Below are 25,962 nucleotides of genomic sequence, written 5' to 3' on the forward strand. Positions count from 1 at the left end.
ATAACAAATACATTAGAAAATCTAAAAATGATTACATTTCCCTAATCCTACTGGTGTGTAATTTTGGTGTATGTGAATTCTCTCAGTATGGGGAATTGGACATGACTCTTATAGGCTGTCTGGTTTTACTAAATAGCTATGTGCAAGAATATGATACAATTTTGGTGTATTTTATTTTTCCCAGTATGGTGGATTGGACAAGGCTCTGATGGGTTGTCTGCTTCTATTAAAGCAATGTGTGTGCTCTTTTTCTGTGGTGCTGACATAAAGAAATTAATACTAAGTGGTTTGCATATAGTTATAAATTAAAAATATATTAGAAAAAAAAATTGTCTCCTGATCTCTACAGGTGTGTGATTTAAACTTCCAATGGAATGTTTAAATTCTCCCAATGTGTGGGAAGGGATACGGTCCTTATGGGCTGTCTTTGTTCTATGTTGATCTTTACAAGACTGTGAGTGATATGGTAGAGTGCAAAAATGGCATTTGTTATTAAAATCATAATGCATTCTAGGTAGGATAATCTGCATATATGTCAATAATTTTACCCACAATGCATCTTGATTGTTGTTGATGCAATGTTTGTGCTAATTTCCTGTGTTGTTGACATAAAGAAATGAATAAACAGTAGTTTGCATATAGTAAGTGTTATGGTGCATACACACGATCAGATTTTTTCTTCAGATATGGACGATAACGATTTAAAAATCGTTCAGTCGTTCATATCTGATGGAAAATCGTTCATATCTGACATGCCTGAACGATGGACGATCAACGATGCGCGTTCCCGTTTGTCAGATAACGATATCTGACATCTGATGGGTTTGCAGTCAGACTTGGACGATTCCATTCATTTTAATGCAGTCAAAAATCGTTCAATCGTTCAAATCGTTCAAATCGTTCAAAACTTTGGTCAAATCGTCCAAATCGTTCAAATCGTTTAATCGTTCAGTCGTTCATCTGACAAATCTGACAAGTCTGACAAATCTGACCGTGTGTACGCTCCATTATGGTGCATACACACAATCAGATTTTTCCTTCAGATATGAACGATAACGATTTAAAAATCGTTCAGTCGTTCATATCTGAAGGAAAATCGTTCATATCTGACATGCCTGAACGACGGACGATCAACGATGCGCGTTCCCGTTTGTCAGATAACGATATCTGACATCTGATGGGTTTGCAGTCAGACTTGGACGATTCCATTCATTTTAATGCAGTCAAAAATCGTTCAATCGTTCAAATCGTTCAAAACTTTGGAAAAATCGTTCAAATCTTTCAAATCGTTTAATCGTTCAGTCGTTCATCTGACAAATCTGACAAGTCTGACAAATCTGACCGTGTGTACGCTCCATTATAAATGAAACATATATTAGAAAGAAAATAAAAAAATAAATAGTCTCCCTATATCTACAGGTGTGATTTAAACTACCTCTAGTGTAATGTGAACCTGGTCATATTTTTTTCCAATGTGGGGGGTAAGATCCTTATGGGCTATCCTTGCTTCAAGTTTCTGAGGTTCTTTTTAGGGATGGACATCAGAAGCCTGGCATTGAATGGTTGGTGGGCTTCTGACATCAAATCTAGCTGCCACTGTATTGCTAGCATTAAATAGTATAACCATCGTGATGTTTATACTATGCATATATATTATATGGAAAACACCCCCTTAAACATCCTGCCTTTGCCCCTGCACAGCGGCACTTCTCTGTCTACGGCATGACTCACACCAAGTTTTCTAAGCTCACTGCCTGCTCTCCTGCCACAGCCGCCTCATACATCTTAGATCTAGTCAGAGCAGGGACTTCAAGATTCTCCTCGCACCCCTGCTACCTAGTAGAACCCCACAGTGTCAGCACATACAATAACCCAGCACAAAGCCAAGAAATCACATCCCACACACTAATACAGATAGGATATGGCAATATCTACATATATTAGGTACAACAAACAATAAATAAATCTAATGACCAAGGCTCACAACAAAATCATTTTTGTTTAATGTATTTAGCACACATACCGTAAGTACAATTTACATATACAGGTGCTTTAATTTCACTGATCACTTTGCTAATATGCTTTTGAATTTTTTTATTTAATTATGTACGCAGTTTTATAGCAATTAACCAGTTTATGAATCTATATAAGATTTCTATCATTGTTTTATAGATTTTTTTTTTGGAGGGGCGTTTTTCAATTTGCCCTGGGCTCCAAAAACCCTAATTACGACCCTGATCCAAAGCCAAAGCACCATTGAAATTAGTGCATATGGACGAATGTGGACTTCTGCAAGAATGACACACATATACTTTACTTCCTGAAAACCAAGAGCAAAACATACAAGTAAAATTGCAGAGTACAAGAGTCTAGAAAAAACTCAGACAGGCCTGAAGATAAAAGTGCTAAGGTCTGATAATAGTAGAGATTATGAAAATAAACATCTAGCTGTCTAGCTTAAGAGGAAAGGAATACAGCAACAACAACCAACAGTTTTAGGGAATGGGGGATATCTGAGCAGCACCCAACTGGATAACTTTATTCCTGCAGCTTAAAGAGAGAAAATGGATTCCCATCCATCCCTATAAAAGGAATCAGTATGTAATGCCGGCTGTCACAATACCGACAGCGGCATCCCAATTGTTAGTATCCCGACAGGGGTCGGGTAAGTATACTTACCCTCCCCCCTTCTCCCCCTAACCCTCCCTTCTTGTAGCCTAACCTTAAGTCTCCCCACCCTGCATCCTGACTCTACCACTACCCATTAGTGCCTAAACCTAAGTTTCCTCCCTTCATTCCTAAACCTAACCCCCCCCAGGGGTGCCTAACCCTGACCTCTCCCCCCAAATACTTAATGCTATCCTTGCCTACTAACCTAAACCTAACCCTCCCCCGCACGGCTAACACCCACAGCGCCCCGAATGAACAATTTGAATGTTTTTCTCTTGTGCGGAAGATAATTGATAAAAAAAACTTACAAAACTTAAAAAAACTTATAGATGATATCATTATGATATGGACAGGTGGTTCCGATGCTTTTTGACAGTAATCATTTTGGAGCCGTGTTGACTTATACTATTAGTGAATCATATGTTAATTTTTTAGACTTAACTGTGTACATTGAGGAGTTGAAGATACCTACAAAAAACTTTTTCAAGCCCACTGATAGAAATTCTATAATTCATATAAATAGTAGTCACAATCCTAGCTGGCTGAGGGGTGTCCCCAACAGTCAGTTTTGTAGAATAAAGCGCAGTTGTACTAATGAGGACGTGTATAAAGAACAGGTCCAATCTTTGGCAATGCAGTTTTTAGACAAGGGATATAAAAAGGAGAATATTAATAAGACTCTCCAGAATATTGATAATACTAGAAAGGAAGATCTTTTAGTAAAAAAAACAGAAGAGTCAGGAAAAAGATTTTTCCATATCCTTTGTCACTACGTTTAACAAAGATTATAAAAAGTTGGAAATGGTTTTAAATAAACATTGGCACATTTTAAAAGCTGATCCAATTTAAAAAAATGAGTTAGCAGAAAAACCTGTTGTTATATACAAGCGAGCTCCAAACCTAAAAAATGTGTTAGTAAGAAGCGCAATGTCACCATCTAGAAGAATAGGTACAAGAATAACCTCAAAAGGATTTTTCCGATGTGGTATGTGCATGGGATGTAGAAGTGTGGAAAGCAATGAAGGCAACAAAATAACTAGTTTTTCTTCACGTGTCACTAATAAGATTTATAAAATAAATCAATTTCTCACTTGTAATAGCAGCAACATTGTGTATATTATACAATGTAGTTGTAATAAACAATATGTGGGCAGATCAAGTCGCCCTTTTAAAACCAGAATGTCTGAGCATTTGAGAAATGTCCGCAAAGGATTGGAAACACATCATATGTCATTGCACTTTAAAGATATGCATAGCTGCTCCACTGACAATAGTAAGTTTCAAAGTTATTGAAAGTATTGAACAAAAGATACGACAGGGAGATTTAAAAGCTATGTTGGCATAGGCCGAGATGAAGTGGATTCATGAATTAAGAACTTTAAAACTGAGAGGTCTCAATGGTGATTTTGAGACCAAATGTTTTTTTTAGCTCCATGTGACATCCTATATACTACATGTATATAGGATGTATATACTACATGCATATTTTAAAATAGTATGTACTTTTTTGTTATAACACATTTCATATTTGAAGATTAATGGTATGTGATTTATATATATTTGGACAGATTTTTAAATAGGGGCCATTATGGATCCAACTATGCATGTGATATAATTGTTTAAAAGTGTATTCATATATGCCTTTTTTATATTTATTTTAATGGGAGTATATTGCTTTTACTTTTCCCATGAATGTGTATATTTTATAAGGTATCGGGAATATGGATACTGAATCTGCAGGGATCATAAAAGGAAGGGGCGGTTTCAGGTCAGCTATGCCTTGAAAAAGACCCGTGGAGGGTTGAAATGCGTTGGAAGCTGACTTGGAATAGAGTGCGTATCGTTTATATACATTCCACGTATATCATCTTGTATGCTTTAACAGAGAGGTGAAAGCGGGCAGGTGAGAGCTGTCAGCCGGAACATTCAGGAGCCGCACTATATCGGGTGTACATAGACCAACATCTGCGGGTGAGAGCCGTGCATACCCGTGGGTGAAAGTCACGAGGACCCATGAGAAGGTGACGGACTCGGGTGGGACCCGAGCTCGGAATACATCCATCGCATTAGGAAATACCATCCTGGATTTTTTCACAGGATCTATAGGATTTCCTTTATCCTTACATACCCTCGGGATGGAGTAGTCTTTGTGCCATGTGCGTGAGGTCCCTGCCAGTCCGATAAGCCCACCTTGAATTGTTGCATACATCGTGGAAAGATATAGAAAAACTTTTTTTCTGCCTGAAAGACATTGTGATCTTTTTTAAGAGTTGTAAAAGAGAAATAATTTTTTCTTTTTTCTTTTTTCTTTGTGAAGTTTGGATATTAAAATATTGTCTTATATGGAACAACTACCCTTTTGGATTCTATTTTCAAGCTTATTGTGAAGTCTTTTCTTGGAACTGATATTCATTTTTTAAAGATTATTATAGAAGTTGCATTGAAGCTGGGATTTTGCCTCTGAAAACAAACGAAAAAGATACAGCGCTGTTTTTACTTTTGACACAGTGTTCAAACACAAGTTTTCTTCATCTAATTAAGAGCACCTGGCTGATAGGTGCAGGTGTCAAATTACAGCTGCAGTAAGGAGCGCTTCGTTTAAAAACCCATTTGTTTATTGCATTAACACTGTGTTATCCTAGCTGCTCCTCAAACCCCCCTCCCCGAGTACGATTGTTACTCAATGACAAGTGCTGGCAGGGAGCAGGAGACTGTCCCAGACATGCAGTGATAAATGAGGAGGAGTAGTTTGTGTGGTGGCTTTTCTTGCTAATCTTACACAGTGCTGGCAATCTCAGATGGAGGATACTCCTCCATAGGCTGCAGACTGTGCAACCACAGAAGCTGTTTTATACCCCTTTTACACCAGAGCAAAAACCTGGATTTTTGCTGGGTCTACCCGGGTCACAGCTCAGTGTAAAAGGGTCCCTGAAAAATAACCCGGGTCAAGTGACCCGTCAATCCAACCCAGGTAACTACCAGGCTATGACCCAGGATGGACCTGGGTAATGGTGTAGTGTAAACGGCGCAACCTGGGTTATGCCTAAAATGAGCTGATTGGTGGTTGTGGAGCAGTCACCTCCCACTTTTTATGACCTCACAAGTTTAGCAGGGCAGACACAGGTTCAGTGTAAATGGGGCTGACCTGAGAATAACCCAGATCGATGGTGCTGTGTAAATGGTGTCTGACCTGGGTTGGAACCATGTCTGAAAACCCAGGTCGGACCCGGGTTTCTGGTTGAAAAGAGGTATTGGTGAGGTTGCGCACATGCTAAAACTGATTGGCAAACACATGTTGGACTGATATCAGTTGAAGATGAGTGAGTTGTCCTTCAAGCTCCTCAGAGTCTCTCTCATCCTGACTGATCTTCCCCAACAATTCTTCTGCATTTGGTTTTGATTGTGCAGCTCATGCTTTGAACATTGGATAATACGTTTAAATGTGAGTCTGAAATGTAAGCACCAGTACAAATACTGTATTGGTGTTTCCAGACTGGAGGGGGTTAAACAATGCTGCACATATTAAAGTTTGTTGCATGATATATTTTAATATTTAGCAGATTTCATTGAGTGTATTTATTTAATTTAATAGTAGACCAATCCATTTACAAATCTGTCAACTTATATATCCTTCTGTGCCCCACAGTCACTTCCCGGTCGGCCGATCCCTGCCACCTGCACTTGCACACTCTTCCCAACAGTGTTTTGGAGGCAGGCGCACACATACAGTACAAAGGGAAACGAGGGAAAGGGGCAAAGCCCGAGGAGGAAGGGAGAGAGGGGAGTGAATATCTGGGACAGCTCTCTCCTCCCTCTGCACAACTATTGCTGTCTCATCCCATCTCTCTCCCCAGGGCTGTCTCTTTCTGCAATGGGAGCGAATAATGCAGAGATCTGGCCCGCAGTGCCCACATCAGCACCTATCATGGAGCTGTGTGGGTGTGTTATCATGGAGCTGTGTGGGTGTGTTATCATGGAGCTGTGTGGGTGTGTTATCATGGAGCTGTGTGTGTTATGGTTGGTGAGCGCCCTGATCTACCTGGATATGTCCCTGAGGTATGCTGAGCCACTGACAAGGATATTTCACAAAGTAACACCCCTCTCCAGCACTCACCGCTAGCGCATATGTGGTCAGCAGACTTCGCAGGATACAGAACGGATTCCGAAGAAGAAGCATTAGCAATCCCTTCACTACTTACATTTATATGTTTCTTCATATATCAATCATGACGTGAATAGTGGCAATAAGAAATTATAATTATTTGGATCTTAGACCCAGTAAGTAATACATATGCCCCTATGTGCTGCACCATGTACCAATAAGCAGTAGCTATGCAATTGCAGCTTCCCTGTAGTCTAAAGGTAGGAGCAGCCACTGGTCATGTTAATAACTCCCTTCAATTCTCTGCAACAAGTTCCAATTACCTTTAAAGAGAATCATTATTCAATGACCCTATATACATGATCTAAGAATACACCTCCACTCTGTATACAGGTAAAATGTGGCTTTACATGATGCTTGATTCTCCATTAATGCAATTGAACCCCCAATAGGTCATGTTTTCAGGATCTCTGTCTGTGATAACAGGTGGGAAAATTACTGAACCAGCAAAATATATCAAATCACCTGTGCATTATTAAATGCAGATGTGTCCTTATACATCTTTGCTGCAGTCGCGCTAAAAAGCTCCTCTCAGCGCTCCAGGTCCCATGAGACTCGGATAGTGCCGGGCGTCTCTTTTGCGTCTTTTTTCGAAAATGCATCTATGTTGCAATGTGATGCGACTAGGAGGCACCAGCAGATTGTGCTGATTAATTTGATATGTGACACTTGTTTATCTGTGTGTGATTGAGTCTCTGAATCTGTATATGAAGTGCTACAATGTAGCCGGCGCAGCTTTTCATTCCAAGTTCCGTTTTGGTTCATATACAGCGTCAGGTGCACACAGATATACAAGTGTCATATATCAAATTAATCAGCACAGTCTGCAGGTGCGTCTTAATTACATCGCATTGCGACTTAGATGCATTTTCGGCAAAAAAAAAACGCTGACGCTAGCAGAGTAGAACAGGACCTGGTGGCTCACTTATGCCTTGCTAGTCGCGCTGCGTGACGTATTGAGGCTAGATGTTTGAGGACACATCTGTAAATTCAGAAAACATAACCCGTTGGGGGTACTTGAGGACTGGCTTTGAGAACCAGGGCCTGATTCAGAGGTGGACACTAATGCAGCTGCTACTACATCTCCTGCAGCACCGTGACTGCATCTTTATGCTAATGCTGCAGCTGACGGGACTCATACAGAAATGGCCACCGGCTGTTGCACTAATCAGCCGCTGCATGTTTTAAGGCGCACCATCATCTGCACATCGGTTGCACCATTGAACATTGCACTAGCCCTATGGAGGCGTAGACTATCCAACTGAACATAGGCACCAAAAACGGTGCACCTGCGGCAAAGATGCAGTCGCTGGCTGCCACAGACTCATGTCTGGATAGCCCCCCCTTGTTAACACCCTGAAACACCCACTGAAAATTCCAAACCAATTTCATTCTCCAGCATTTGGCGATAACCATAGGGATGCATGCTCAGCGTGACTCGAGCACATGCACAGACTGAAAACATCAGCCAAGTGACATCGTCACCACGTCCACCTCTGAATCGGGCCCCCAGTGTCATAAACCATCGTAGTCATGGGCGGGCTGGGCCAGGGGGAAGGGTACCAGATGCTGGCCATGCCGGTACACTTTTCCTTCATTGAGGGCTGCGAGAGAGAGAGTATTGGGGTTGGCTGTGATTTAAAACCTTAATACGCTGATCATGTGACTTACTAGAGAACTGTCAGTTATCAACTGTATTTGTTAATATGGCTACTTTCCTTCTTCAGTAAGATTGTTTTAACCTAAATTATAGATTATAAATAGATTATAAAAAGATATATACTGTAGCAATGGCAAAATGCATGCAGCATGTGATTTTTCACCTTAGTATACAGATCATGTGACTTGTTACATCATAAACAGCCTTTGTGATGTCACTTTTTGCAGAGAAGTTATCATTTTGTACAGAACTGTTAGTTATCAACTGTATCTGCTAATATGACATCTCACAATGTTAGGTATGTTTATTTAACTTAAATGGTATAGGAAAATAATGTTAGATATAGAGAGATATCATTGGTGAAATGCAGATAGGATTTGATTTGTAACCTCAATAGACAGATCATGTGACTTGCTATAAAACTGTTAGTTATCAATGTATCTGTCTACTAAGTATGTAATATTCAGTAAGTCAGTGGTTCCCAAACTTTTTAGAATCATGGCGCCCTAGAGTATCAGCATTTTTTCTACGGCACTCCTGGGGCAAAAGTTACTTATTGAGAAATTCAGCATAACTTAAATGAAGTAGATTGTGCTTATAAGTCACCCATAGGTTCAGTCACGTGGTGATTGACAGAGCTCCAATTTTTTTTCGTCCACATATTTTTTTGATTGGCAGCAGCCAGCACTGGTTTTGCCTATTACCCTGACTAAAAATATTTGGACCACCAACCCAAGGCACCCCTGCAAGTGCCCTGAGGCACCCAGTTTGGGAATCACTGCAGTAAGTGTAAGCAAACATGTTTCCCCTTTCCAAAGTCAGCATCCAAGTGGCAGGACCAACAGAGGGGGGGCGCAGCATGGGTTTGTTATGAATGTGCTGGTCTCTGTTAGGCTGCTCTCTGCTCTGTCTCTGGCATGACTCACACATCAGTAGCAAATGTTCCAATCACTGATCTCCTTTGCCTCCTCTGTTCTTACCAGTCTGCACTTACAAGTCTCCTCTATTGATTTACTAGGGAATGTTAAGCTTCTTATATTTCACTTTATATCATAAACATTTTAAATTAGAGATAATATATAATTTTTCATTTTTTTTCTAATATATCTAGTCCTCCACAATACCCACCACATACCAATCACCAGCCACTGATCCCCATATGTCAACCATGCAGGAAAAGAGTGTTTACACCATATCAATCACAATGCACTATTCCAGTGGTTTCCAAACTGTGCACCGTGGCACCCTGGGGTGCCTTGGGATACTTTCAGGAGTGCCTCAGGTTGGTTGTCCAGCGCCAAATGAAATTATTTGTGGTTAATGTAATGTAAATATATGGACATAAAGAAGCGCAAACCTGTCCAACACAACATAACTGAACCTAAGGATGACAGGTAAGCGTAATTTACTTCACTTTACTACATTTATTCTGAATTTCTCAATAACAAACTTACGACTTAGGGGTGCCGTGAAAACAATGCTGACACTCTAGGGCGCCGTGATTCAAAAAAGTTTGGGAACCACTGCACTATTCCCAAGATATTTTGCATATATGCAAATTATTTTGCCCACAATGCACCACGCCAGCAATTGATGCAATGTTTGCACTCCCCCCTGCGTGGCTGTTTCACAAGAACCAACAAATAGTCACGAGCACATACCAAGTATTAAATAAATAACAAATACATTAGAAAATCTAAAAATGATTACATTTCCCTAATCCTACTGGTGTGTAATTTTGGTGTATGTGAATTCTCTCAGTATGGGGAATTGGACATGACTCTTATAGGCTGTCTGGTTTTACTAAATAGCTATGTGCAAGAATATGATACAATTTTGGTGTATTTTATTTTTCCCAGTATGGTGGATTGGACAAGGCTCTGATGGGTTGTCTGCTTCTATTAAAGCAATGTGTGTGCTCTTTTTCTGTGGTGCTGACATAAAGAAATTAATACTAAGTGGTTTGCATATAGTTATAAATTAAAAATATATTAGAAAAAAAAATTGTCTCCTGATCTCTACAGGTGTGTGATTTAAACTTCCAATGGAATGTTTAAATTCTCCCAATGTGTGGGAAGGGATACGGTCCTTATGGGCTGTCTTTGTTCTATGTTGATCTTTACAAGACTGTGAGTGATATGGTAGAGTGCAAAAATGGCATTTGTTATTAAAATCATAATGCATTCTAGGTAGGATAATCTGCATATATGTCAATAATTTTACCCACAATGCATCTTGATTGTTGTTGATGCAATGTTTGTGCTAATTTCCTGTGTTGTTGACATAAAGAAATGAATAAACAGTAGTTTGCATATAGTAAGTGTTATGGTGCATACACACGATCAGATTTTTTCTTCAGATATGGACGATAACGATTTAAAAATCGTTCAGTCGTTCATATCTGATGGAAAATCGTTCATATCTGACATGCCTGAACGATGGACGATCAACGATGCGCGTTCCCGTTTGTCAGATAACGATATCTGACATCTGATGGGTTTGCAGTCAGACTTGGACGATTCCATTCATTTTAATGCAGTCAAAAATCGTTCAATCGTTCAAATCGTTCAAAACTTTGGTCAAATCGTCCAAATCGTTTAATCGTTCAGTCGTTCATCTGACAAATCTGACAAGTCTGACAAATCTGACCGTGTGTACGCTCCATTATGGTGCATACACACGATCAGATTTTTCCTTCAGATATGAACGATAACGATTTAAAAATCGTTCAGTCGTTCATATCTGAAGGAAAATCGTTCATATCTGACATGCCTGAACGACGGACGATCAACGATGCGCGTTCCCGTTTGTCAGATAACGATATCTGACATCTGATGGGTTTGCAGTCAGACTTGGACGATTCCATTCATTTTAATGCAGTCAAAAATCGTTCAATCGTTCAAATCGTTCAAAACTTTGGAAAAATCGTTCAAATCTTTCAAATCGTTTAATCGTTCAGTCGTTCATCTGACAAATCTGACAAGTCTGACAAATCTGACCGTGTGTACGCTCCATTATAAATGAAACATATATTAGAAAGAAAATAAAAAAATAAATAGTCTCCCTATATCTACAGGTGTGATTTAAACTACCTCTAGTGTAATGTGAACCTGGTCATATTTTTTTCCAATGTGGGGGGTAAGATCCTTATGGGCTATCCTTGCTTCAAGTTTCTGAGGTTCTTTTTAGGGATGGACATCAGAAGCCTGGCATTGAATGGTTGGTGGGCTTCTGACATCAAATCTAGCTGCCACTGTATTGCTAGCATTAAATAGTATAACCATCGTGATGTTTATACTATGCATATATATTATATGGAAAACACCCCCTTAAACATCCTGCCTTTGCCCCTGCACAGCGGCACTTCTCTGTCTACGGCATGACTCACACCAAGTTTTCTAAGCTCACTGCCTGCTCTCCTGCCACAGCCGCCTCATACATCTTAGATCTAGTCAGAGCAGGGACTTCAAGATTCTCCTCGCACCCCTGCTACCTAGTAGAACCCCACAGTGTCAGCACATACAATAACCCAGCACAAAGCCAAGAAATCACATCCCACACACTAATACAGATAGGATATGGCAATATCTACATATATTAGGTACAACAAACAATAAATAAATCTAATGACCAAGGCTCACAACAAAATCATTTTTGTTTAATGTATTTAGCACACATACCGTAAGTACAATTTACATATACAGGTGCTTTAATTTCACTGATCACTTTGCTAATATGCTTTTGAATTTTTTTATTTAATTATGTACGCAGTTTTATAGCAATTAACCAGTTTATGAATCTATATAAGATTTCTATCATTGTTTTATAGATTTTTTTTTTGGAGGGGCGTTTTTCAATTTGCCCTGGGCTCCAAAAACCCTAATTACGACCCTGATCCAAAGCCAAAGCACCATTGAAATTAGTGCATATGGACGAATGTGGACTTCTGCAAGAATGACACACATATACTTTACTTCCTGAAAACCAAGAGCAAAACATACAAGTAAAATTGCAGAGTACAAGAGTCTAGAAAAAACTCAGACAGGCCTGAAGATAAAAGTGCTAAGGTCTGATAATAGTAGAGATTATGAAAATAAACATCTAGCTGTCTAGCTTAAGAGGAAAGGAATACAGCAACAACAACCAACAGTTTTAGGGAATGGGGGATATCTGAGCAGCACCCAACTGGATAACTTTATTCCTGCAGCTTAAAGAGAGAAAATGGATTCCCATCCATCCCTATAAAAGGAATCAGTATGTAATGCCGGCTGTCACAATACCGACAGCGGCATCCCAATTGTTAGTATCCCGACAGGGGTCGGGTAAGTATACTTACCCTCCCCCCTTCTCCCCCTAACCCTCCCTTCTTGTAGCCTAACCTTGTCTCCCCACCCTGCATCCTGACTCTACCACTACCCATTAGTGCCTAAACCTAAGTTTCCTCCCTTCATTCCTAAACCTAACCCCCCCCAGGGGTGCCTAACCCTGACCTCTCCCCCCAAATACTTAATGCTATCCTTGCCTACTAACCTAAACCTAACCCTCCCCCGCACGGCTAACACCCACAGCGCCCCGAATGAACAATTTGAATGTTTTTCTCTTGTGCGGAAGATAATTGATAAAAAAAACTTACAAAACTTAAAAAAACTTATAGATGATATCATTATGATATGGACAGGTGGTTCCGATGCTTTTTGACAGTAATCATTTTGGAGCCGTGTTGACTTATACTATTAGTGAATCATATGTTAATTTTTTAGACTTAACTGTGTACATTGAGGAGTTGAAGATACCTACAAAAAACTTTTTCAAGCCCACTGATAGAAATTCTTTAATTCATATAAATAGTAGTCACAATCCTAGCTGGCTGAGGGGTGTCCCCAACAGTCAGTTTTGTAGAATAAAGCGCAGTTGTACTAATGAGGACGTGTATAAAGAACAGGTCCAATCTTTGGCAATGCAGTTTTTAGACAAGGGATATAAAAAGGAGAATATTAATAAGACTCTCCAGAATATTGATAATACTAGAAAGGAAGATCTTTTAGTAAAAAAAACAGAAGAGTCAGGAAAAAGATTTTTCCATATCCTTTGTCACTACGTTTAACAAAGATTATAAAAAGTTGGAAATGGTTTTAAATAAACATTGGCACATTTTAAAAGCTGATCCAATTTAAAAAAATGAGTTAGCAGAAAAACCTGTTGTTATATACAAGCGAGCTCCAAACCTAAAAAATGTGTTAGTAAGAAGCGCAATGTCACCATCTAGAAGAATAGGTACAAGAATAACCTCAAAAGGATTTTTCCGATGTGGTATGTGCATGGGATGTAGAAGTGTGGAAAGCAATGAAGGCAACAAAATAACTAGTTTTTCTTCACGTGTCACTAATAAGATTTATAAAATAAATCAATTTCTCACTTGTAATAGCAGCAACATTGTGTATATTATACAATGTAGTTGTAATAAACAATATGTGGGCAGATCAAGTCGCCCTTTTAAAACCAGAATGTCTGAGCATTTGAGAAATGTCCGCAAAGGATTGGAAACACATCATATGTCATTGCACTTTAAAGATATGCATAGCTGCTCCACTGACAATAGTAAGTTTCAAAGTTATTGAAAGTATTGAACAAAAGATACGACAGGGAGATTTAAAAGCTATGTTGGCATAGGCCGAGATGAAGTGGATTCATGAATTAAGAACTTTAAAACTGAGAGGTCTCAATGGTGATTTTGAGACCAAATGTTTTTTTTAGCTCCATGTGACATCCTATATACTACATGTATATAGGATGTATATACTACATGCATATTTTAAAATAGTATGTACTTTTTTGTTATAACACATTTCATATTTGAAGATTAATGGTATGTGATTTATATATATTTGGACAGATTTTTAAATAGGGGCCATTATGGATCCAACTATGCATGTGATATAATTGTTTAAAAGTGTATTCATATATGCCTTTTTTATATTTATTTTAATGGGAGTATATTGCTTTTACTTTTCCCATGAATGTGTATATTTTATAAGGTATCGGGAATATGGATACTGAATCTGCAGGGATCATAAAAGGAAGGGGCGGTTTCAGGTCAGCTATGCCTTGAAAAAGACCCGTGGAGGGTTGAAATGCGTTGGAAGCTGACTTGGAATAGAGTGCGTATCGTTTATATACATTCCACGTATATCATCTTGTATGCTTTAACAGAGAGGTGAAAGCGGGCAGGTGAGAGCTGTCAGCCGGAACATTCAGGAGCCGCACTATATCGGGTGTACATAGACCAACATCTGCGGGTGAGAGCCGTGCATACCCGTGGGTGAAAGTCACGAGGACCCATGAGAAGGTGACGGACTCGGGTGGGACCCGAGCTCGGAATACATCCATCGCATTAGGAAATACCATCCTGGATTTTTTCACAGGATCTATAGGATTTCCTTTATCCTTACATACCCTCGGGATGGAGTAGTCTTTGTGCCATGTGCGTGAGGTCCCTGCCAGTCCGATAAGCCCACCTTGAATTGTTGCATACATCGTGGAAAGATATAGAAAAACTTTTTTTCTGCCTGAAAGACATTGTGATCTTTTTTAAGAGTTGTAAAAGAGAAATAATTTTTTCTTTTTTCTTTTTTCTTTGTGAAGTTTGGATATTAAAATATTGTCTTATATGGAACAACTACCCTTTTGGATTCTATTTTCAAGCTTATTGTGAAGTCTTTTCTTGGAACTGATATTCATTTTTTAAAGATTATTATAGAAGTTGCATTGAAGCTGGGATTTTGCCTCTGAAAACAAACGAAAAAGATACAGCGCTGTTTTTACTTTTGACACAGTGTTCAAACACAAGTTTTCTTCATCTAATTAAGAGCACCTGGCTGATAGGTGCAGGTGTCAAATTACAGCTGCAGTAAGGAGCGCTTCGTTTAAAAACCCATTTGTTTATTGCATTAACACTGTGTTATCCTAGCTGCTCCTCAAACCCCCCTCCCCGAGTACGATTGTTACTCAATGACAAGTGCTGGCAGGGAGCAGGAGACTGTCCCAGACATGCAGTGATAAATGAGGAGGAGTAGTTTGTGTGGTGGCTTTTCTTGCTAATCTTACACAGTGCTGGCAATCTCAGATGGAGGATACTCCTCCATAGGCTGCAGACTGTGCAACCACAGAAGCTGTTTTATACCCCTTTTACACCAGAGCAAAAACCTGGATTTTTGCTGGGTCTACCCGGGTCACAGCTCAGTGTAAAAGGGTCCCTGAAAAATAACCCGGGTCAAGTGACCCGTCAATCCAACCCAGGTAACTACCAGGCTATGACCCAGGATGGACCTGGGTAATGGTGTAGTGTAAACGGCGCAACCTGGGTTATGCCTAAAATGAGCTGATTGGTGGTTGTGGAGCAGTCACCTCCCACTTTTTATGACCTCACAAGTTTAGCAGGGCAGACACAGGTTCAGTGTAAATGGGGCTGACCTGAGAATAACCCAGATCGATGGTGCTGTGTAAATGGTGTCTGACCTGGGTTGGAACCATGTCTGAAAACCCAGGTCGGACCCGGGTTTCTGGTTGAAAAGAGGTATTGGTGAGGTTGCGCACATGCTAAAACTGATTGGCAAACACATGTTGGACTGATATCAGTTGAAGATGAGTGAGTTGTCCTTCAAGCTCCTCAGAGTCTCTCTCATCCTGACTGATCTTCCCCAACAATTCTTCTGCATTTGGTTTTGATTGTGCAGCTCATGCTTTGAACATTGGATAATACGTTTAAATGTGAGTCTGAAATGTAAGCACCAGTACAAATACTGTATTGGTGTTTCCAGACTGGAGGGGGTTAAACAATGCTGCACATATTAAAGTTTGTTGCATGATATATTTTAATATTTAGCAGATTTCATTGAGTGTATTTATTTAATTTAATAGTAGACCAATCCATTTACAAATCTGTCAACTTATATATCCTTCTGTGCCCCACAGTCACTTCCCGGTCGGCCGATCCCTGCCACCTGCACTTGCACACTCTTCCCAACAGTGTTTTGGAGGCAGGCGCACACATACAGTACAAAGGGAAACGAGGGAAAGGGGCAAAGCCCGAGGAGGAAGGGAGAGAGGGGAGTGAATATCTGGGACAGCTCTCTCCTCCCTCTGCACAACTATTGCTGTCTCATCCCATCTCTCTCCCCAGGGCTGTCTCTTTCTGCAATGGGAGCGAATAATGCAGAGATCTGGCCCGCAGTGCCCACATCAGCACCTATCATGGAGCTGTGTGGGTGTGTTATCATGGAGCTGTGTGGGTGTGTTATCATGGAGCTGTGTGGGTGTGTTATCATGGAGCTGTGTGTGTTATGGTTGGTGAGCGCCCTGATCTACCTGGATATGTCCCTGAGGTATGCTGAGCCACTGACAAGGATATTTCACAAAGTAACACCCCTCTCCAGCACTCACCGCTAGCGCATATGTGGTCAGCAGACTTCGCAGGATACAGAACGGATTCCGAAGAAGAAGCATTAGCAATCCCTTCACTACTTACATTTATATGTTTCTTCATATATCAATCATGACGTGAATAGTGGCAATAAGAAATTATAATTATTTGGATCTTAGACCCAGTAAGTAATACATATGCCCCTATGTGCTGCACCATGTACCAATAAGCAGTAGCTATGCAATTGCAGCTTCCCTGTAGTCTAAAGGTAGGAGCAGCCACTGGTCATGTTAATAACTCCCTTCAATTCTCTGCAACAAGTTCCAATTACCTTTAAAGAGAATCATTATTCAATGACCCTATATACATGATCTAAGAATACACCTCCACTCTGTATACAGGTAAAATGTGGCTTTACATGATGCTTGATTCTCCATTAATGCAATTGAACCCCCAATAGGTCATGTTTTCAGGATCTCTGTCTGTGATAACAGGTGGGAAAATTACTGAACCAGCAAAATATATCAAATCACCTGTGCATTATTAAATGCAGATGTGTCCTTATACATCTTTGCTGCAGTCGCGCTAAAAAGCTCCTCTCAGCGCTCCAGGTCCCATGAGACTCGGATAGTGCCGGGCGTCTCTTTTGCGTCTTTTTTCGAAAATGCATCTATGTTGCAATGTGATGCGACTAGGAGGCACCAGCAGATTGTGCTGATTAATTTGATATGTGACACTTGTTTATCTGTGTGTGATTGAGTCTCTGAATCTGTATATGAAGTGCTACAATGTAGCCGGCGCAGCTTTTCATTCCAAGTTCCGTTTTGGTTCATATACAGCGTCAGGTGCACACAGATATACAAGTGTCATATATCAAATTAATCAGCACAGTCTGCAGGTGCGTCTTAATTACATCGCATTGCGACTTAGATGCATTTTCGGCAAAAAAAAAACGCTGACGCTAGCAGAGTAGAACAGGACCTGGTGGCTCACTTATGCCTTGCTAGTCGCGCTGCGTGACGTATTGAGGCTAGATGTTTGAGGACACATCTGTAAATTCAGAAAACATAACCCGTTGGGGGTACTTGAGGACTGGCTTTGAGAACCAGGGCCTGATTCAGAGGTGGACACTAATGCAGCTGCTACTACATCTCCTGCAGCACCGTGACTGCATCTTTATGCTAATGCTGCAGCTGACGGGACTCATACAGAAATGGCCACCGGCTGTTGCACTAATCAGCCGCTGCATGTTTTAAGGCGCACCATCATCTGCACATCGGTTGCACCATTGAACATTGCACTAGCCCTATGGAGGCGTAGACTATCCAACTGAACATAGGCACCAAAAACGGTGCACCTGCGGCAAAGATGCAGTCGCTGGCTGCCACAGACTCATGTCTGGATAGCCCCCCCTTGTTAACACCCTGAAACACCCACTGAAAATTCCAAACCAATTTCATTCTCCAGCATTTGGCGATAACCATAGGGATGCATGCTCAGCGTGACTCGAGCACATGCACAGACTGAAAACATCAGCCAAGTGACATCGTCACCACGTCCACCTCTGAATCGGGCCCCCAGTGTCATAAACCATCGTAGTCATGGGCGGGCTGGGCCAGGGGGAAGGGTACCAGATGCTGGCCATGCCGGTACACTTTTCCTTCATTGAGGGCTGCAGTCACACACTGCACATGCATGACTGATGGCCTAGTGACAGGCAGAAAGTGTTCTGCAGTCGCTCCAACTATAGAACCACCAGAGCAGCTGGGCAGCAATCTCTGCCTGTTACCGGGCTGTCTGCCACATCCATGCAGCTTGTGAGTGACTCCGCAGCAGGGCAGGCCTGTCGCTGTGGGTCTGATTCAGAGCCACTCGTAAGCGGCCGCTCGTTCGCTCCGAGCGATGTTCGCACATCTGCGCATGCGTATGGATCATAATGCGCATGCGCCAAACAGTCAGTGCGGTCGGAAATCGTGTGTTCGCAAAATAGCGAGTGCCTGCTATTTTGAGTGACAGGATGAGGCGTTTGTGGGTGGTAACAGGGGAAGGTGCTTGAAAACGGGGAGTGGAGATCCAAACGCAGGCGTGCCAAACGGTCAAAACGGATGTTTTAAGGGTGTGCATAATTAACAAAGCAGCGTCATCGGCCACGTCACTTGGTTGTCTCTTAGCCTGAACTGCTCGCATGATTGCGGTAGGAAAATCCAACCACAAGCACTGCGAGCAGTTCAGATGCCTTTCGATGTACTCGATTAATCTAATAAATAGCGGAGATGACGTAGGATGCGAGCGGCCAGGGGACGTCTTTAAAAAATAGCGAGCGCATGTTTCGTTCGCTCGCTCAGACATAGAGGCGTCAACAGACCGCAAAGAGCGAGCGCTCAATTTAAATAGGCGTCCCCTTTTTCTGAACGAGCGAGCGCAAATAGCATCCGGCTCTGAATCAGGCCCTGTGTTCACTAGTACCTTCCTGTCTGAGTCTGTCCCTCCCCTCGGGCCCTCCCTGAGACCCCTGAGTCTCCGCCCTGCTATCACCTGTCTGTCACTACTCTAGATCTGACACTTCATTCTACTACTGGATCTACTCCCTCCTGTCCCTGGTCAGGACCCCGCCCCCTCCTCTACCCTCCCTGACTGTTCTAAACTCCTTCTTGTCCCCGGCTAAGACCCCACCCCCTCACCAAGAGGCCCCGCCCCCTCTCTTACCCTGGCTGCCTATTTTAATCTACCTCCTCCTGTCTCTGCCCAAGACCCCGCCCCTCACCCTGAGTCTCGACCCCTTCTCTAGTCTATCCTGTCTCTTATCTTTTCCTACTGTATACCCGGGAGCTCCGTAGGGACCAGAGACAGATCCCCCTTCCAGACAGGTACGTGCCAGTGGAGATGTGAGCATGTTTAAAATTATATTTGAGGGGAGATAGCTTTGGAATACTTATGCAATGGGGAGGGGTGTAGTTGTTTTCATCTTAGGGGGGTGTTTTAATACTGTCAGTGCTGCGTGTGAGGGGTATATTCAGGGGCGTATCTATAATGGTTGCAGGGTGAGCGGGGCACACAGTCCCCCGGGTCCAGGGGGGGCCCACACCACACACCCGGCACCCATATTACTTAAACTTACCTCTCCAAGGTCCCGCGCTCGGTGTCAGCGCTGTATAAAAAACCCACCACGGCCATTTTTCCGGCGTTTTGCGCATGCGCAGTAGACTTCGGGCACACTCCAGAGTCTACTAATGCTCCGGTGGCTGGCCAGTCACGTTAGTCGGCTGCCGGCCACCGGACAGAGAGGAGGGGGCCCCGGACGGGGAATGCACATGGGCCCCCTCCTCTCTAAAGACACCCCTGGGTATATTCATAATATCTGTTATATGTGGGTCAGATGGTCTCTGCGTTATCTGGCGATTACTGCGATGATTTGCATTATCTGGCAGCCACTGCGACGCTCCCTGATCTGGCGGTCACTGCGAACATCTCTGCATTATATACAGCCAATACGACGCTCCATGATCTGGTGGTCACTACAAACCTCTCTGCATTAACTGGCAGTTACTGCGACACTCCCTTATCTGACAGTCACTGAAAACCTCTCTACATTATTTGGCAGTCACTGTGACGCTCCCTGATCTGGTGGTCACTGCAAATCTCTCTGCATTATATTGCACGTCACTGCGACACTCCCTGATTTGACGGTCACTGCGAATTTCTCTGCATTATATGGCACATCACTGCTACACTCTCTGAGCTGGTGGTCACTGCAAACCTCTCTGCATTATATGGCACTTCACTGCGATATTCCCTGCATTATATGGCACATCACTCTGATGCTCCCTGATCTGGCGGTCTCTGCAAACCTCTCTGCATTATATAGCACTTCACTGCAACACTCCCTGATCTGACGGTCACTGCAATGTTCCCTGCATTATATGGCACATCACTGCGACGCTCCCTGATCTAGCACTCACTGCAAACCTCTCTGCATTGTATAGCACATCACTGCAACACTCCCTGATCTAATGGTCACTGCGAACTTCTCTGAATTTTATGGCACGTCACTACAACGCTCCCTGATCTGACGGTTGCTGCAAACCTCTCTGCGTTATATAGCACATCACTGCGATGCCCCCTGATCTGGTGATCACTGTGAACCTCTCTGCACTATATGGCACATCACTGTGACGCTCCCTGATCTGGTGATCACTGTGAACCTCTCTGCAGTATATGGCACTGTGATGTTCACTGCTTTATATGGTGGTCACCATAGAATTCTCTGCATTATATGGCTGTCAATGTGATGTTCCTTGCTTTATATGGCAGTCGCCTTAATATTCTCTGCATTACAATAGAGGTCACTGCAATGCTCTCTGTATAATATATACCGGTTACTGGCCACTGTTATTTGGCAGGAGAGACTTTAGATGATTTAGGGGTCTATTTACTAAGCAGTGTTAGGAGACAGAGTGAAAAGTGATAGGAAAGTGATAAGGTGCCAGCCAATCATCTCCCAACTGTCATATTTCAAACACAGCCTCTGAGATGACAGTTGGGAGCTGATTGGCACCTTATCACTTTCTTATCACTTTTCACTCTGTCTCCTAACACTGTTTAGTAAATAGACCCCTAAGTCATCTAAAGTCTCTCCTGCCAAATAACTATGTTAGGGGAAATTACAAAAGAATTGTTAAGAACAGGGTCCCCAGGGTGAAAAAATGTCTAGGTACTGTACGGCTATTTGTGTGACAGTGCGACTAACAAAAGACATTGGCCCTGATTCAGAGCCGGACGCTCTGACCAGAGCGCTCGCTCTGAATCAGGGCCCACCTCCATAAATATGGAGCATCCTCCTGGACGCTCGTATAGCTGTGGGTCACCACCCACAGCATATACGAGCGTGCAGGATGATGGTCGCCATGGTCTTGACCATCGCGACCATCGCCACTGCGAGCCGAAGCCTGCGGGTGAGTTTCTCAACCGCAAGGCCCGGAGTGATTTTGGCTCTATCAAAGCCAAAATCACTCCCACTGACATCACTAGTGATGTCAGTGGGGCCGGCTTCTGACGGTAGGCGTTCTCTTGGGAACGCCTCCGTCTGGGAGGCACGCCCCCGGAACGCCCACCAAAGGGGGCGTGCTGTCAATCAACATCGACAGCACGCCCCCTTTGATCAGACACTACGAGCGAAGGAAAGTCCTTCGCTCGTCTCGTCTCGCGCATGCGCACGACGGAGCTCCCTCCGTCGTGCGCATGCGCAGTGCAGACCATCGACCCACTTGCGAGCGGACAGCCTCTCGCGAGTGGGTCTGAATCAGGCCTATAGCTCTGTTATAGAGCCAGATCCAATTCCAGGATCTTGGGTAGGATCTTGGGTAGTTAGTGAATGAGTAAAAAAATGTATTTCACACTTTCACTGCTGCTGCCATTGTTAGATGTGCTGAACTCTTGCTTGGCTGTGGCCTATAAGTTCCCATATGAGGTTTTTAATTAATTGATATTTGCCGTTCCATCGCCTTTGAACTTATCAATAAAAACAGTACTTGTGCTGCAGCTTCATAGCCTATGAGCATAATGCAGATATTCTACCTGAGATATTTGCTTATCGTTCACTAACAAGTAGTAAAATACATTATTATTATGCCATATTTGTAATGTTTTTATTTATTTTTTACTTATAGAATGGAAATGTATTAACCATTCTTTTTAAAAATGATCATAATTACCAGTTACTGCAATAGTCCCTATATTATATACATGTTACTAAAATTGTGCCTGTATTATATATCTGTCACAAGAATTGTCCCTGTATTGTATATTGGTCACGAGAATAATCCCCGTATTGTATAATGGTCACAGGAATGGTACCTGTATTGTGTAATGGTAAGTAGAATGGTTCCTGCATTGCATATCCATCACTAGAGTGCTGTGTGCATTATTTAGGGGTCAGTAGAATGGTTTCTGGTTTGGGATGGGGTTGGTCATTGTATCTGTTTATAGCTCTTTGACATAACATACATTTCATTGGCTATTTAAAGCACACCCACAGTAGACAAACCTTACCTACAGAGGCTATTATCGGGATGTAGTCAGCATCCCGTCACATGGGATGCCGACGGTTGGGATCCCGGCTCCAGGATACCGACCGCCGGCATCATGAGGGTAAGTATCAAGGGGTTAGATTTAGGATTAGGGGTTAGAGTTAGGCACTAGGGGGAGGATTAGGGTTAGAGTGGAGGATTAGGTTTAAGCCCCAGGAAGGGGGATCTTAGGGTTAGACAGTGAGGGGAGGAGGTTAGGGTTAGGCATCAGGGAGGGTTAGGGTAGGGAGAGGGGAAGGTTTTTCGGGATTCCGAGAGCCAGCATCCCAAACCCACTAATATCATGTGTCTTTCCGCATTGCAATGCCATGGTGGAAAAACTGGGCCACTTGTGTCTGCACCCCATGCTAAAATTTGCCAGCCAGTCCCTGATCATAGTAGTCACTACTTGGCATATTGAGGTTTGTACAGCTTTGTAATAATAAATCCAGAGACAGTGTGTGCAAGTATAAACACATGCAGTTGCCAATCCGGATTTAAGAACAGACACTTACATTTCTGTAGTTCATCAACGTTTTCTCTAACTTTAAAGGTTACTAGAGGTATCTGAAGCGTGCAGTCACAGAATGGTTGTACAATAGCAATTCTGAGAGCCGCCACAAGGGGGGCCCCCTCTTCCTTATTACGGAACATGACGTTGGAGATCCAATCATCAGTTTGAGCACAAGTCACAGGGAAGAGATTCTTAGCAGGGAAATTCTCCCTTCTCCCAGATCCTGGCAGTGTGTGTATAGCGTGGATGGGATGAGAAATCAGGTCTCTGCAATACAGGGTTGGAAGTAACTGACATGTCTGTAAGTAGATCATTGCACCTCTGTATTCCATCTGCCAACCCAGCAATTTCATTTTAATTGTAAATTGCAATGTGCCCACACAGTGTCTGATACGTGCATATGTACTTTATTCGTATTGGTGTACTCTCATTAACTAACCAAAGGGTCAATGTGCGCATCACAGCCATCACTGCTCAGATCTCCGTTCCTTTGCATGGGTTCATGTGTATAGTTGCACCAGAAACATACATACATTCCTTATACATACTGTGGAGGAGGCAAGGCATTTTGTCGGTAAGTGCCAGGTTACAGGTTTATGAGCAAGGCAGGATTAATGGTGCTGTGAGATTGTGGCAATGACAACTGCTATGTGTGTGTGTATGGAGAAGAGGCAGATGATGTGCTTGGTGCCTCTCTCTTGCAGTCAGTAAATAATTCCTGTCTATCTTTAGCCCTATGCATATTCTGAGCATGCTTTAGCTGAACCTATCTTATTAATAATGTATGGCCATCTTTCAGCCATTTCCCTCTGCTCTCTGCTGTTGAATTTGGGGGTTACAAAAGCTGTAAAATAACATCCCTGTATCTAGATGTCAGATCTTCTCCTTATTTTTCCACCGTCTTCTCTCGAATAAAATATTGATTCCATCTCTCTTTCTCCTGTACAGGATGGGGGGTGTTGTAAAGGAGAACAGTATGCTGCAGATAGCAACAGCACTGATCAGCTAAGGAACAAATAAGCCCTCCAGACCTACTCGCAGACACCTTTACAAACCTACAGGATCTGAGCACAAAAGGACCTTGTTATCCCAGCCCTGCATTGTGGTTTACGGAAGAATCCCAGATTTATTCATCTCATACCTGTATTTTTACATTTGCTGTTCAGAGCCAGGAAGGATTGTGCCTACAACGCAAAGGATTTCAGTTTCAACCCCCAAGTCCCCAATCATTTTGCATTGTTTGATTTTTATGTATTTCTGCACCCTGTTTGCCTATGTGGATATGCAAGGTAGAAGAGAGAATAGCATAATCCCACCATGTCCAGTGCTTTAACCCAGCAGACTAAAGGATCTGTGTCTTCAAGCCCAGGTATGTACGGGAAACCCACTCTTTCCATTGTTTACCCATTTCCTTGGAATTATAATATCCACATCAACTGCTATCTATAATTGTGGTTCTCTATGACGTCCGTCTGCTCTGCATGTATATGCAATGTTTCTCATACCTGTAGTAGCTGTTGCATCTCCCATTCTGTGTTGCCAGCATGGCCGTGATGAATGTACGGGACTAAACACTGAATTTTAAATTCAGCCTAGATCTTCTTCCACATACTGTACCTAATAGCATTTTATGCTGTAGTGGATATGGAACTGTCATTATGGGTTTGTATAGAAATGCTTCTTTTAATGGCAATATCTGCATTACTGTAGTTAAAGGTAATCAGGGATATGTTTATACTGAATAGCACACTGTTTGCCATTAGAAGCCCCAGGACATTTACATGTTTCTATTTAGCAATGCAAATGAGTTTTGTTTCTTGTTATGTATATGTATATTCATACACACTTTTTATTTTTGTTGGGCATTGATGTTCAGTAATGCTTTATTGTAATTCACCAATTACTTCATTGTATAATAGATTCATTTCCATCTGTAAAAATGCATCATACATTCTTACTATGGATCCTGCTATTCACACGTACAATATAGTGGTATTCACTATGGGCCTTCACATACTCCAGTCACATACTGATGCAGGACAAGTCATAAAAATGCAGGTTCCAGGCCTGGCTGGTGGAGGAGGCCTTTATTACCTCGCATGAAGAATTCCTGGGAAATTACAATGAATGGTGTTTGTATGTAGAGAAATAGACATTATGTAGGTGCACTAAGATAGATCTGCATGTCATTTACCTGTGCATCATGCATTTATCAGCAAATCAACATGTACTGACATCTGTTGGTTCATCTGTGTATATTTATTCAGATAAACTTGTTCTCCATAATGATGTTATGATGGGATATAATGAAACATATTTGAAGCTAAATCATGGCTACCGGTCTAATTGAACCTTTCCAATCCTGACATGATTCCTGATAATGTGCAAATTCATGGTTTCCTTGCCCACGACTATGTATTGCTACATTGCAGAGGGTAGAACCACTGATTAGAATATGATAGTACTGTGGTT

At 42.1% G+C, this 25,962-nt stretch overlaps 1 long non-coding RNA gene across 2 annotated transcripts in view; it reads left to right on the forward strand.

Annotated features, from left to right (window-relative positions):
* LOC148532277 (uncharacterized) overlaps positions 1 to 25,597 on the forward strand; it is a 147,848-nt gene extending 122,251 nt beyond the window's left edge. For both annotated transcript variants that reach the window (XR_015877757.1, XR_015877758.1), the window contains exon 4: positions 24,439 to 25,597. This is a non-coding gene — a long non-coding RNA (uncharacterized LOC148532277). The remainder of the gene's footprint in view (positions 1 to 24,438) is intronic.
* Positions 25,598 to 25,962: the final 365 nt, after the last annotated feature.

The sequence above is a fragment of the Taudactylus pleione genome, unplaced genomic scaffold, assembly GCF_031769625.1.
Source record: "Taudactylus pleione unplaced genomic scaffold, aTauple2 ptg000080l, whole genome shotgun sequence".
Taxonomy (NCBI): Eukaryota; Metazoa; Chordata; class Amphibia; order Anura; family Myobatrachidae; genus Taudactylus; species Taudactylus pleione.